The sequence below is a fragment of the Arachis ipaensis genome, chromosome B03 (genome assembly GCF_000816755.2).
Source record: "Arachis ipaensis cultivar K30076 chromosome B03, Araip1.1, whole genome shotgun sequence".
Classification (NCBI taxonomy): Eukaryota; Viridiplantae; Streptophyta; class Magnoliopsida; order Fabales; family Fabaceae; genus Arachis; species Arachis ipaensis.
In genome coordinates, this window is record NC_029787.2 from 114,473,417 (window position 1) to 114,488,029 (window position 14,613).

The 14,613-nt window shown below is 35.0% G+C and overlaps 1 long non-coding RNA gene across 1 annotated transcript in view; it reads left to right on the forward strand.

Moving 5' to 3' along the window:
* Positions 1 to 11,602, forward strand: part of LOC110270309 — a 12,940-nt gene extending 1,338 nt beyond the window's left edge. The window contains exon 3 of the long non-coding RNA XR_002359707.1: positions 11,591 to 11,602. This is a non-coding gene — a long non-coding RNA (uncharacterized LOC110270309). The remainder of the gene's footprint in view (positions 1 to 11,590) is intronic.

A 14,613-nucleotide genomic window follows, 5' to 3' on the forward strand; every position in this document is an offset into this window, starting at 1 on the left:
TTCACAGGTCGAGTAGACTTGTTAAAACTCGTTATTTATTATTTTCTCTTCGGCTTTCCATAATTCCGCTTTATATTCTTCACGTTTCAAGTGCGACGCAATATTCTTATTTGTTTTGTTTATCCTTGCTCAAGGCTCCTAGTTAAAACTATTCTTCATATATACATAAGTATGTATTTTATTTCTTAGAGGTCGTAATACCTTACCACCTCTGATTTACAAACATAAGCGTAAAGCTCTGTGTGGTAGGGTGTTACATAGTCCATAATTTGGCAAAGAGAACTTTTATACCTCTAACCAGGGAGGTACCTATCAGGTGTTTGACTGAATGCTGATGTATAAATTGAAAGATGCAGAGTGAATCAGTCTCCACTTCTACCTTCTCCAACCCCAGATCATTTGCTACCTTCAAAACCACATACAAAGCCCAAAGTTCAGCCATAGTTATTGAGCAATCCCTCAATTTCACCATAAAACCCGCTAGTAGTCTCCCCTACTAGTTACAAAGAAGGCCTCCATAGCTAGCTGAATTGGATGCTTAGAGCACAGAGCCATCTACATTGAATTTGACCCAATCCTCTTTGGGAGATTGATAAGCAGATAATTTATACGCTTTTTGGCATTGTTTTTAGGTAGTTTTTAGTATGTTTTAGTTATTTTTTATTATATTTTTATAGTTTTTAAATAAAAATCATATTTCTGGACTTTACTATGAGTTTGTGTGTTTTTCTGTGATTTCAGGTATTTTCTGGCTGAAATTGAGGGACCTGAGCAAAAATTTAATTCAGAGGTTGAAAAAAGACTACAGATGTTGTTGGATTCTGACCTCCCTGCACTCGAAGTAGATTTTCTGGAGCTACAGAAGCCCAATTGGCACGATCTTAATTGCATTGGAAAGTAGACATCCTGGGCTTTCCAGAAATATATAATAGTCCATACTTTGCCCGAGTTTTGGTAATGCAAATTGGTGTTTAAACGCCTACTTTCTACCCTATTCTGGCGTTAAATGCCAAAACTGGCATAAAAGCCGGAGTTAAACGCCCAAACTGGCACCAAAGCTGGCGTTTAACTCCAAGAAGAGTCTCTACACGTGAAAGTTTCAATGCTTAGCCCAAGCACACACCAAATAGGCCCTGGAAGTGGATTTCTGCACTATCTGCACTTAGTTACTCATTTTCTGTAAACCCTAGTGACTAGTTTAGTATAAAAACTACTTTTAGTGATTTCTTTCAAGAAGAATCTTTAGATCATTTTGGGATCTATCTTTGTATCACTTTTGATCTCTTGATCACGTTTTGGGGGCTGGCCATTCAGCCATGTCTGGACCATTATCACTTATGTATTTTCAACGGTGGAGTTTCTACACCACATAGATTAAGGTGTGCAGCTCTGCTGTTCCTCATGAATTAATGCAAAGTACTATTGTTTTTCTATTTAACTCAAGCTTATTCTTATTCTAAGATATTCATTCGTACACAAGAACATGATGAATGTGATGATCAAGTGACATTCATCACCATTCTCACTTATGAACGCGTGCCTGACAAACACTTCCGTTCTACATGAAAACAAGCTTGAATGCATATCTCTTGGATTTCTGGTCCATGCGTTTGATTGTATCTCCTGACAACAGAGCCTTCAATTCCTTGAGATCAGAGTCTTCGTGGTATAAGCTAGAATAAATTGGCAGCATTCTTAAGATCCAGAAAGTCTAAACCTTGTCTGTGGTATTCCGAGTAGGATCTGGGATGGGATGACTGTGACGAGTTTCAAACTCGCGAGTGTTGGACGTAGTGACAGATGCAAAAGGATCAATGGATCCTATTCCAACATGAGTGAGAACCGACAGATGATTAGTCGTGCGGTGACAGCGCATTTGGACCATTTTCACTGAGAGGACGAATGGTAGCCATTGACAATGGTGATCCCCCAACATACAGCTTGCCATGGAAAGGAGTATGAATGATTGAATGAAGACAGTAGGAAAGCAGAGATTCAGAAGCAACAAGCATCTCCATACGCTTATCTGAAATCCCACCAATGAATTACATAAGTATTTCTATCTTATTTTATATTTTATTTATATTTTAATTATCAAAACCTCATAACCATTTGAATCTGCCTAATTGAGATTTACAAGATGACCATAGCTTTCTTCAAGCCGACAATCTCCGTGGGATCGACCCTTACTCACGTAAGGTATTACTTGGACGACCCAGTGCACTTGCTGGTCAGTTACACGAAATTGTGAAGAAGTCTTGAGATCACGTTCTCCCACACCAAGTTTTTGGCGCTATAGCCAGGGAATGAATAATCACAATTTCGCGTACCAAGTTTTTGGCGCTGTTGTCGGGGATTGTTTGAGTTTGGACAACTGTCGGTTCATCTTGTTGGTCAGATTAGGTAATTTTATTTTAATTTTAAGCTTTTTGTTTTTATTCTTTTTTTTTAAAAAATTTCAAAAAAAATAATATATAATTTATATTTGTTCTTCAGAATTTTTAAGAATGAATTCTAGAGTTTTAGATGATGCCACTACAACATTTTCAGGCTGAGACAACATTTAAAAAGTATTGCCTAAAGGCTGACAAAAAGTTGCTTTTGATCTATGGCAACACTTTTGGACCTAAGGTAACGTTTTTGGTCAGCGTTGCATATGCAGCCGTTGCCTTAGATCAAGGCAACACTTTTTTGTTTCAAAAGCAACGCTTTTGAGAGCAACACTTGGTAAGTGTTGCCTTTGGTTGAAAAACAACAACACTTCAAAGGTGTGTTTGAGACAACACTTTTGCAGTGTTGTCTCTTCTCTCGTATTTTAGTCACTACTAAAAAATGTTGCCTATTTGCAATAAAATGCAACTCTTTTACGTGTTGCTTATAAGTTAGAATTTGCAATCCTTTAAAGTGTTGTCTATTTGCAACAAAATGCAACTCTTTTACGTGTTGCTTATAAGTTGGAATTTGCAATCCTTTGAAGTGTTGCCTATTAGTTTTGAATATGCAACCCTTTAAAGTATTGCCTTTTCTTTTGGATATGCAACTTATACAAGTGTTGCTTTTTCTTTTGGATATGCAACCATACAAGTGTTGTCTAATATTCAAAATATGCAACTAATAAAAGGGTTGCCTTTTTGATAAAAATAAAAATTATTTTTGTAATAAAAATATAAAAAAAATAAAATTTACAATAAATTTTTTTGTTGATACATGTGTAATTATTTTAATTAATAAATAAATTTGTGCACAATAAAAAATAATTATAAAAGAGACAAAATAACTAATAATAAAATTCTAATTGAAATAGATATTAAAAAGTTCAATTAGTATTTCAAATACATGTTCATCAATAATTCTCAATAAAATAATAAAATTCTTGTCTAACAATAATTGTCATAACAAAATAGTAATTAATATTTATCAAAAAGATGTCAATTTACTTGTATATTTTATATCTATGCTTGACTTTGTTGGAACAATCTGATAGTGTGTGGATCCAAAATCAGTGCCAAATGAAAGCTTTTCGATAACATCATAATAATGGTATGATGAACTCAAAATCCTCTTGCCTCCACTGAGTCCAATAACTGCTGCAGTAGCCATTGTTATACTCCCCTAATAACTATGTGCGAGTAACATCAAACTTTCCTATTAAGGCAATAATTCTTAACCTGTGTCAGCTGAAAATACAGGTGTTAGAAAACTCCCAAATTGTTCTAAGTTCTAACCATATGATTATCCATAAAATAGCAAAACAACACTAATAGAATAAAATCAAAGGAGCAAAATAATTCAGGATCCATATACTTCAATTTTTTAGTGTAGAATCCATTGAAACAACTTATAAAGTTACAGCATATAAAAGTGAAAGTTTCCAAATAAAAAACAAACACATAAATGAATTGGGGTTTAGTTAAAGTTGCATTTAAAAAAAAATTTGAAACATAAAAGGTGCAATAACGGAAAATAATGCATGGTATGTGTTTGATGATGTACCTGAGTAAATTGAGAAAGAGAAATGCTTACTATTTATATCATGTGTTGATTCCTTAGCTCGTAATAAAGACAATGCTTCATCAATATTTGTGCCAAGAGAACTCTGTTGCAAGAGAAGCTTCACAAGATCCTCCAAACTTTGGACTCTATCTTTTGTCTCATGAAGTTCAGTTTTCATTGAACTTATAGTCTCTGCATGTTGTTGCTTAATTTTAGCAATCTCCCGTTCTTTCTGCAGAGATGTTTTTGTGATTGTCCTCCCATAACATCGAACTCTTCCTGGTTGTTCTTTGCCAAATACTGCAGTAAATGCTTTCTCGGGAGTGTCTCCAACTTCTTGGTGGCTCTTAAGTTTATCCTATTAAAAGAAAACATAACAATTTTAGCTTGTTTCACTCACTGATTCTCATGCTTCTTTCCAAAACAGCCTAAAAATAAAGGTGTTATGTCATAGCTATTTCCTCTGTTCAAGAAGAAGCATAGTAAGAATGTGATGATGAGTTCCCCATTTTGATTAGTATTATTATTAGTAGTATTATTAGTAACGTTGATTTATTAAGACACCAGCTTAATTTGTTAATTTTGAGGATTGGAAATGGCAAAGGCGGTGATGAAGTAGAGGGATTGGCAACCTTAAAGACTTAATGTAGACAAGACAAGACAGGACAGGACATGATTTTTCATGACTTATGAACATTAGATTTCGTAATCTATGCAACACTGTTATAATTTATAAAATGCAAACCACTGACTAAGTCATCTTATCTGACTTCAAATCTAGTACACACAAAATGAAAAGACAAAGTAGACTCCAACCCCTATCAGCCAATTCAGCAACATCATAAATGACGCTCACAACCCCCCTCCTCTTAATAATCATGACACCTGCTTGTATTGTAGTTTACGGCTCCAATCAATTAGGATACTTGTCATCACCTATCAAAACTAAAATATCTTTTCTTCTTTGTAACATTTAATGTAATACTCAGTTTATTTTTACTTTTTATGTCAAGTTAAAATAGGCTTGATGGCCTTTAAAGATGGATCCAAATCTAGTTAATCAATGGACATTCCTAATAAATCTTAACCCTTCATGTATAAATACAATTACAATAAGAATATTGCTTATAACATTTGGTTCTTTAAACGTGAAATTTAGTTCAATAATAATTAAAAATAAAGCACCAGCAAATAAGTATAAGATAGAAATATCTTACGAGGTCATGCCGCAACAATTTGCACTTAGTGTTTAGCTGCGTATACCCAAGTATGAGTGAAGGAATCAATCTGATTAAGAAGGAGAGACCAGAGAAGATGAGAAAGAGTATGAGTGAAAATGAATTGTGACTTGCATATAATCAATCTGATTCTGCACTTAGTCCAGCTTTTATATACACAAGAGAGTGCATGTTTTATATAAACAAAAGCATTCTGTTTTGTGACTATTTGATTCATATTTGTGTATAAAATATGAATTAATTTATTTCAAGAGAAATATCTAACGAGAAAAAAGAAAAGTTGTTGTTTGAACATAATGGTACGTGTTTTTTTACATCAATGTTATTTACTCAATCCAAAATTAAGGAGAAGTGTTTTGATTTATGAATCAAATTTTTTTGGTATTGTCATTAAAATTGAGCACAAATCAAATAAGTACAGAAATACAACAAAAGAATGTAAATGTTTCAACAACTAAAACAAAGCAAAATAACAAACATGAATAACAATTAAATTCTATGATCCTTTCTTCTATTAATGTATTTCTTATATTTTCTCTAGATGATGCACCACTAATTTTCATGCTGCTTCTTTTTGGATTGGTCTTCCAACATCCCCTGTCACTCTATTTTCATGATATACATTATTATCTACCATCTCTTAACATTTTCTCCTAACACCATGTCTTCCAGTAAACGCAGTAAGTATGCTAATAATAAAATCAGCTTATTGATATCTTCCTTATGCATTTGGTTTCATAAACTTTTCTTCAACTAATCTGTCTCAATTGTGCATTCACTTTGTCCAACTTCTACCTTTAATATTTGTCTTTTTCCACTCTTTTCTATATATGAACTCTTTTTGGCTTGCAATTCCACACTCAAATTTTGTATGATGAGCTTCAAGTTCATGGTTTTATTTTTCAAAACAAAAGTTTGTTCCCAACACACCACCTCCTTCCCTTTTAGTCAATCTACTATTTTCATGAATTTTGTACATAGAGGGAACAAAAGCTTTTAAACACTATTAGCAAGGCCATTAAAAAAATATAAATAATTTTGATTAATATTTTTAAGATAGTTAATAACCAAATATATTAATGTGGTTGTGATTAAAAGCTTGGAAGGTTGAAAAGTACAGGAGGTAGAAATTTGATCATCCAAGTGTTTAACACTTGTATCTATATCATTTGGAAGCTAAGCTGTTCTTTTAAATCCCCAAATCAAAGAAAAATACATGACAATTGTATCTTTTAATGGCCTTGCTAATAGTGTTTAATGCATGACACTTATTTTCTGGCAGTTAATAATAATAATTTAGAAAAACATGTTTCAAAAACTAGTCCAATAAGTACATGATGAAGATTGATCCATCAATTTCAAGATAACCTCCATTATGACCATTACCTTAATTAATTCAGAAGCTTGTAATCTTAAGCCAAAGATATTCACCATTCTCACCTTGTAGCGATGTGTTTTTTGGGAATGATCGATGATTTTTAGTTGTTTTGTAAGCCTTCGAAAGAGTTGCCGCTGTAGCTTGTGCAGCAGAATATGCAACTTCTGATCCAACCAAAGTTAACAGAAAAGTAGCCTGCAAATTTGAATAGGACACGTTACACAATTAAATAGATATTCTAAAGAAATTATTTTGTGAAGCACATAGGTAATTCAATACTGGCAAAAAAGTAGTAAATGTTATTTAAGTTAATCAAATTATATATGTTAAAAAAACATCAACTCAATTAAATTTGTGATTGGAATGATAAAAATTAAGAAAGCAATCCAATAGTGAAGCATTCAATTGAATCGTGCAACCCTAATTGAAATGCAATCGGATCGGAACCGGAGAAATTGTGAAGTGAAAGGAGAGGAATAGAGAAACAGTGTTACTTGTTGCTGCGAAGTGGCGTAATCGGCGTCGTCGGATAAATCATGACGCTCCGATTCTAACATCGGCGATATCGCAGAGAAGTGAAGATGAAAATAGAAAGCGAACTCACAGAGGAAATAGAAAGGAACAAGTTTAAAATTAATATACACAGCAACAAGTTTAACCAAAAATTTGGATTCAAAACACAAAAGGTGCTAAAATAGAATAGAGAAAGAACAGTAGAATCATCAGTACCTGCAGAATAATGCCGAAACGAGAATCTTACAAAAAACACGAGCAGTGATAATCGAACAGTGACCGGCGGTGATGAACACGAGCAGAGAGGATCGAAGCTCAATGAGAAGAGGAGAAGAGAATCGAAGCTCAACGAGCAGAGAATCGAAGCTCATTCACGAGCAGAGAAGATCAAAGCTCAACGATCGAATCACATTCGCGAGCAGAGATTGAGATCGAAGCTCAATAAAGGAACGCGCGTCATCATCGAATGGATTGAAGAACCAGAGAGGAATGAATCATTTGGAATGGATTGGGGTTATGGATTTCATTAGGGTTGGGTTTTGCTAGCAACGAGAGACTCTTCTTTCTTTCTTTTTTTTCATTTTTCTCCGCATAATAGTTAGCCTTGTCGTTTGAGTTATTTTTATTTTTTAAAAAAATATTAAAAATTTTAGGCAACACTTGAAAAGTAAAGTTTAAAATAAAATTTAAAGACAACTCTTAAAAAAAGTAATATATTCTTTTTATAATAGTTGTTTTTGTATATTTAATAGAGCAACACTTAATAAATGTCTCCTAATTTATCAATAGCATCACTTATGGTATGTTATTAAAAATTCGTTGTTATAATACTATTTTATTACTACTAGTATAAAAAGTTACCTTTATATATATTAGGCAACTTTTTTTAAGTGTTATCTTGAACATATGTTGCAATAGCCCATAAATGTTGTAGTGTGCTTTTATCATCACAAGAGCTAATTGATTCCCATCAATTTGGCTGTTGTATGTAATGTCCTGCTGAAGCTTGGCTAGCCATGTCTAATATTTTTAGACTGAAGCTTTAGACTAACATTGCATGATCCCTGGAATTCGTATTAAAAATTTTGAATTTCTTTATTTTCTTTTTCAAAATAATTTTCAAAAAATAAATTTTTTTTCATAAAATCATAAAAACAAAAAATTTTGTGTTTCTTGTTTGAGTCTAGTGTCAAATTTTAAGTTTGGTGTCAATTGCATTTTTTTTATTTTCGAAAATTCTGCATGGTATTCTTCATGATCTTCAAGTGTTCTTGATGATTGTATTTGTTTAATCTTGTGATTTTCTTGTTTTGTGTATTTTCTTGTTTTCCATATGTATTTTTGACTTATTAGTGTCTATAGTTTGAAAATTTCTAAGTTTGGTGTCTTGTATGTGTTTCTTTTCTTAAAAATTTTCAAAAACATGTCCTTGATGTTCATCTTGACATTCAAAATATTCTTGGTATTCATCTTGACATTCAAAGTGTTCTTGCATATTTTTCTTGTTTTGATTCATAATTTTCATGTTTTGAGTCATTTTGTTGTTTTCCTCTTTCTTCATTGAAAATTCAAAAATAAAAAAATATCTTTCCCTTATTCTTCTCATAAATTTCGAATATTTGAGTTGACTTAGTCAAAAAATTTTAAAAACTTAGTTGTTTCTTACGAGTCAAGTCAAATTTTCAATTTAAAAATCCTATCTTTTCAAAACCTTTTCAAAAATCAAATCTTTTTCATTTTTCTTTTATTTTTTTTCGAAATTTTAAAAATTGATTTTCAAAATCTTTTTCTTATTTTTATCTCATATTTTTCAAAATCTTTATTAACAATTAATGTGATTGATTCAAAATTTTAAGTTATTACTTGCCTATTAAGAAAGGTTCAATCTTTAATTTTAGAATCATATCTTTTTGTTTCTTGTTAGTTAAGTAATCAACTTTAATTTCAAAAATCAAATCTTTTTAAATTTCTTTTTCAAATCTTTTTCAAAATAAATTTCAATCATATCTTTTTCAAAACTTAATTTCAAAATCTTTTCTAACTTCTTATCTTTTCAAAATTGATTTTCAAATCTTTTTCAATTAACTACTTTTAAAAATTCTTATCTTTTTTTTTAAAACTATCTAACTACTTTCCACTCTCTGATTTTCGAAAATCACTAACCACTTTCTCAAAAATCTTTTTAGTTAAATAATTCAATTAGTTTTCAAATTTTATTTTGTTTCTCTTTTTAATTTTCGAACTAATACTGATTTTTTAAATAAAAACAAAAATATTTTCCTTCTCTTTTTAATTATTTTCGAAAACCCTCCCTCTCATCTCTCTCTATTTATTTATTTATTTATCTACTAACACTTGTCTTCTACTCATAATTCGAACCCCCTCTTCTTCTCTGTGTTCGAATTTTTCTCTTCTCATTATTCTATTCTTCTCTTCTTCTACCCACATAAAGGAATCTCTATACTGTGACATAGAAGATTCTATATTTTCTTTGTTCTCTTCTGGTGCACGAATTGTGAGTGAATCAGATTTTTGCTCAGCTCCTTCAATTTCAGCCAGAAAAATACCTGAAATTACAGAAAAACACACAACTCATAGTAAAGTCCAGAAATATGAATTTTTCCTAAAAACTACTAGAAATAGACTAAAAACTAACTAAAACATACTCTAAACTATATGAAATTATCCCCAAAAAGCGTATAAAATATCCGCTCATCATCTTCTCTTTCATATGAGCAGGAACAAGGATAAAGGCATTCTTGTTGAAGCTGATCCTGAACCTGAAAGGACTCTTAAGAGGAAACTAAGAGAAGCTAAAGCACAATACTCTGAAGAGGACCTAACTAAAATTTTCGAAACAGAGAAAACAGCTATGGCCGAACCCAACAACAACAATGAAAGGAAGGTGCTTGGTAATTTTACTACACCAACTTCCAATTTCTATGGAAGAAGCATCTCAATTCCTGCCATTGGAGCAAACAACTTTGAGCTTAAGCCTCAATTAGTTTCTCTAATGCAACAGAATTGCAAGTTTCATGGACTTCCATTGGAAGATCCTCATCAGTTCTTAGCTGAATTTTTGGAAATCTGTGACACTGTCAAGACCAATGGAGTTGATCCCGAGGTCTACAGGCTTATGCTTTTCCCTTTTGCTGTAAGAGACAAAGCTAGAACATGGTTGGATTCACAACCTATGGAAAGCCTGAACTCTTGGGAAATGCTGGTCAGTGCTTTCCTGGCCAAATTTTTTCTACCTCAAAAGATGAGCAAGCTTAGAGTGGAAATCCAAACCTTCAGACAGAAGGAAGGTGAGTCCCTCTATGAAGCTTGGGAAAGATATAAGCAATTGATCAAAAGGTGTCCTACTGACATGCTTCCAGAATGGAGCATCATATGTATATTCCATGATGGTCTGTCTGAGTTGTCAAAAATGTCATTGGACCATTCTGCAGGAGGATCTCTTCATCTGAAAACAGCTACAGAAGCTCAGGAACTCATTGAAATGGTTGCAAATAACCAGTTCATGTACACCTCTGAGAGGATTCCTGTGAACGATGGGACGCCTCAGAAGAAGGGAGTTTTTGAAATTGATACTCTGAATGCCATATTGGCTCAGAATAAAATATTGACTCAGTAAGTCAATATGATTTCTCAGAGTCTGAATGGATTGCAAGCTGCATCCAACAGTACTAAAGAAGCATCTTCTGAAGAAGAAGCTTATGATCCTGAGAACCCTGCAATGGCAGAGGTGAATTACATGGGAAAACCCTATGGAAACACTTATAATCCTTCATGGAGAAATCATCCAAATTTCTCATGGAAGGACCAACAGAAGCCTCAACAAGGCTTCAATAATAATGGTGAAATAAATAGGTTTAGCAATAGCAAGCCTTTTTCATCATCTTCTCAGCAACAGATAGAGAATTTTGAACAGAGCCATTCTGGCCTGGCAACCATAGTCTCTGATCTATCCAAGACCACACTAAGTTTCATGAATGAAACAAGGTCCTCCATTAGAAATTTGGAGGCACAGGTGGGTCAGCTGAGTAAGAAGATTACTGAAACTCCTCTCAGTACTCTCCCAAGCAATACAGAAGAAAATCCCAAGAGAGAGTGCAAGGCTATAACCATGACCAACATGGCCGAACCTGGAGAGAGTGAGGAGGACGTGAGTCCCAGTGAGAAAAGCCTCATGGGACGTCCTCTGGACAGAAAGGAGTTTCCTTTTGAGGAACCAAAGGAATCTGAGGCTCATACAGAGACCATAGAGATTCCATTAAACTTCCTTCTGCCATTCATGAGCTCTGATTAATATTCTTCCTCTGAAGAGGATGAAGTCATCACTGAAGAGCAAGTTGCTAAATATCTAGGAGCAATCATGATGCTTAATACCAAGTTATTTGGTACTGAGACTTGGGAGGATGAACCCCCCTTGTTCACCAATGAACTGAATGCATTAATGAGGCAGACATTACCTCAGAAGAAACCAGATCCCAGAAAATTCTTCATACCTTATACCATAGGCACTATGACCTTTGAGAAGGCTCTTTGTGACCTGGGGTCAGGGATAAACCTCATGCCACTCTCTGTAATAGAGAAACTGGGAATCTTTGAGGTACAAGCTGTAAGAATCTCACTAGAGATGGCAGACAAATTAATGAAACAGGCTTATGGACTAGTAGAGGGCATGCTAGTGAAGGTTGAAGGCCTTTACACCCCCCTGCTGATTTCATAATCCTAGACACTGGGAAGGATGAGGATGAATCCATCATCCTTGGCAGACCCTTCCTAGCCACAGCAAAAGCTGTGATTGATGCTGACAGAGGAGAGTTGGTCCTTAAGTTGAATGATGACTACCTTGTATTCAAGACTCATGGTTCTCCTTCCATAACTATGGAGAGGAAGCATGAAAAGCTTCTCTCAATACAGAGTCAAACAAAACCCCCACATTCAAACTCTAAGTTTGGTGTTGGGAGGCCACAACCAAACTCTAAGTTTGGTGTTGAGAGGCCCCAACCCTACTCTGATTATCTATGAGGCTCTATAAGAGCTCACTATCAAGCTATTGACATTAAAAAAGTGCTTATTGGGAGGCAACCCAATGTTATTTAACTATATCTATTTATTTTCCATTGTTATTTTATGTTTTCTTTAGGTTGATGATCATGTGAAGTCACAAAAACAACTAAAAAATCAAAAACAAAATGAAAAACAGTATTAAAAATAGCTCACCCTGGAGGAAGAGCTTACTGGCGTTTAAACGCCAGTAAGAGTAGCAGAATGGGCGTTAAACGCCCAGTCTGGCACCATTCTGGGCATTTAATGCCAGAAATGGGCACCAGACTGGCGTTTAACGCCAGAAATAGGCACCATACTGGCGTTTAACGCCAAAACAGGGCACCAAGTTGGCGTTAAACGCCAAGAAAGGGAGAAAAGCTAGCGTTAAACGCCAGAAACAAGCAGCAATCTAGCGTTTAACGCCAGAATGGCACTCTAAAGGCGTCTTGCACGCCTAAATAGAGCAGGGATGTTAAAGTCCTTGACCCCTCAGGATCTGTGAACCCCACAGGATCCCCACCTACCCCACCTCTTCTTCTCTCCTCTTCACACATTTCCATAACACTCTTCCCCAAATACCCTTCACCAATCACCTCCATACCTCCCCCCCATTCCTATATATACCCCTCATCACTCCTTCAATTTCACACATCACAAACACCTTATACCCCCTTGCCCGAACTCACCCTCACCCTCCATCTCCTCCATTTTCTTCTTCTTCTCCTTCATTCTTTCTTCTTTTCTCAAGGACGAGCAAACACTTTAAGTTTGGTGTGGTAAAAGTATTACTTTTTGTTTTTCCATAACCATTTATGGCACCTAAGGCCGGAGAAACCTCTAGAAAGAGGAAAGGGAAGTCAAAAGCTTCCACCTCTGAGTCATGGAAAATGGAGAGATTCATCTCAAAGGTCCATCAAGACCACTTCTATGAAGTTGTGGCCAAGAAGAAGGTGATCCCTGAGGTCCCTTTCAAGCTCAAAAGGAATAAGTATCCGGAGATCCGACATGAGATTAGAAGAAGATGATGGAAAGTTCTCTCCAATCCTATTCAACAAGTCGGAATCTTAATGGTTCAAGAGTTCTATGCAAACGCATGGATCACTAGGAACCATGATCAAAGTATGAACCCGAATCCAAAGAATTGGCTTACAATGGTTCGGGGGAAATACTTAGATTTCAGTCCGGAAAATGTAAGGTTGGCGTTCAACTTGCCAATGATGTAAGAAAATGCACGCCCCTACACTAGAAGGGTCAACTTTGATCAAAGGTTGGACCAAGTCCTCATGGACATATGTGTGGAAGGAGCTCAATGAAAAAGTGACTCAAGAGGCAAACCGGTTCAATTGAAAAGACCGGACCTTAAGCCTGTAGCTAGAGGATGGTTGGAGTTCATCCAACGCTCTATCATTCCTACTAGCAACCGATCCGAAGTAACTGTGGATCGGGCCATCATGATCCATAGTATCATGATTGGGGAGAAAGTGAAAGTTCATGAGATTATACCTCAAGAACTCTACAAGGTAGCTGACAAGTCCTCCACTTTGGCAAGGTTAGCCTTTCCTCACCTTATTTGTCACCTCTGCAATTCGGCTGGGATTGTCATAGAGGGAGACATCCTCATTGAAGAGGACAAGCCCATCACTAAAAAGAGGATGGAGCAAACAAGAGAGCCCACTCATGGACCTCAACAAGAGCATGAGGAAATTCCTCATCATGAAATCCCTGAGATGCCTCAAGGGATGCACTTTCCTTCACAAAACTATTAGGAGCAAATTAACACCTCCCTAGGAGAATTAAGTTACAACATGGGACAACTAAGGGTGGAGCACCAAGAGCACTCCATCATTCTTCATGAGATTAGAGAAGATCAAAGAGCTATGAGGGAGGAGTAACAAAGGCAAGGAAGAGACATAGAGGAGCTCAAGAGCACCATTGGTTCTTCAAGAGGAAGAAGACGCCACCCTCACTAAGGTGGACCCGTTCCTTAATCTCCTTGTTAATTAATCTTTTTTTTGTTTTCGTTCTCTATGCTTTATGTTTATTTATGTTTGTGTCTTTATTACATGATCATTAGTGTCTAGTGTCTATGCCTTAAAGCTATGAATGTCTGATAAACCCATATTTTATGATATATTTTGTGCTCAAATTGAGTGATTTATTCAATCCTTCACCCACTTATTCATATTAATTGCATGGTTTTACTTTCCCTTCCTTATTATGTGATGTATGTGAAAAACATGTTTCCTATGCTTAAAAATAATTATTTTAATTACCCTTTATTTCCATTTGATGCCGTGATTAGTGTGTTGAGTAGTTTCAGATCTTCTAAGGCAGGAATGACTTAAAGGATGGAAAGGAAATATACAAAAATGGAAGGAAAGCACCAAACGGAGTTTTTGAAGAAACTGGCATCCACGCGATCGCATGGGCGAT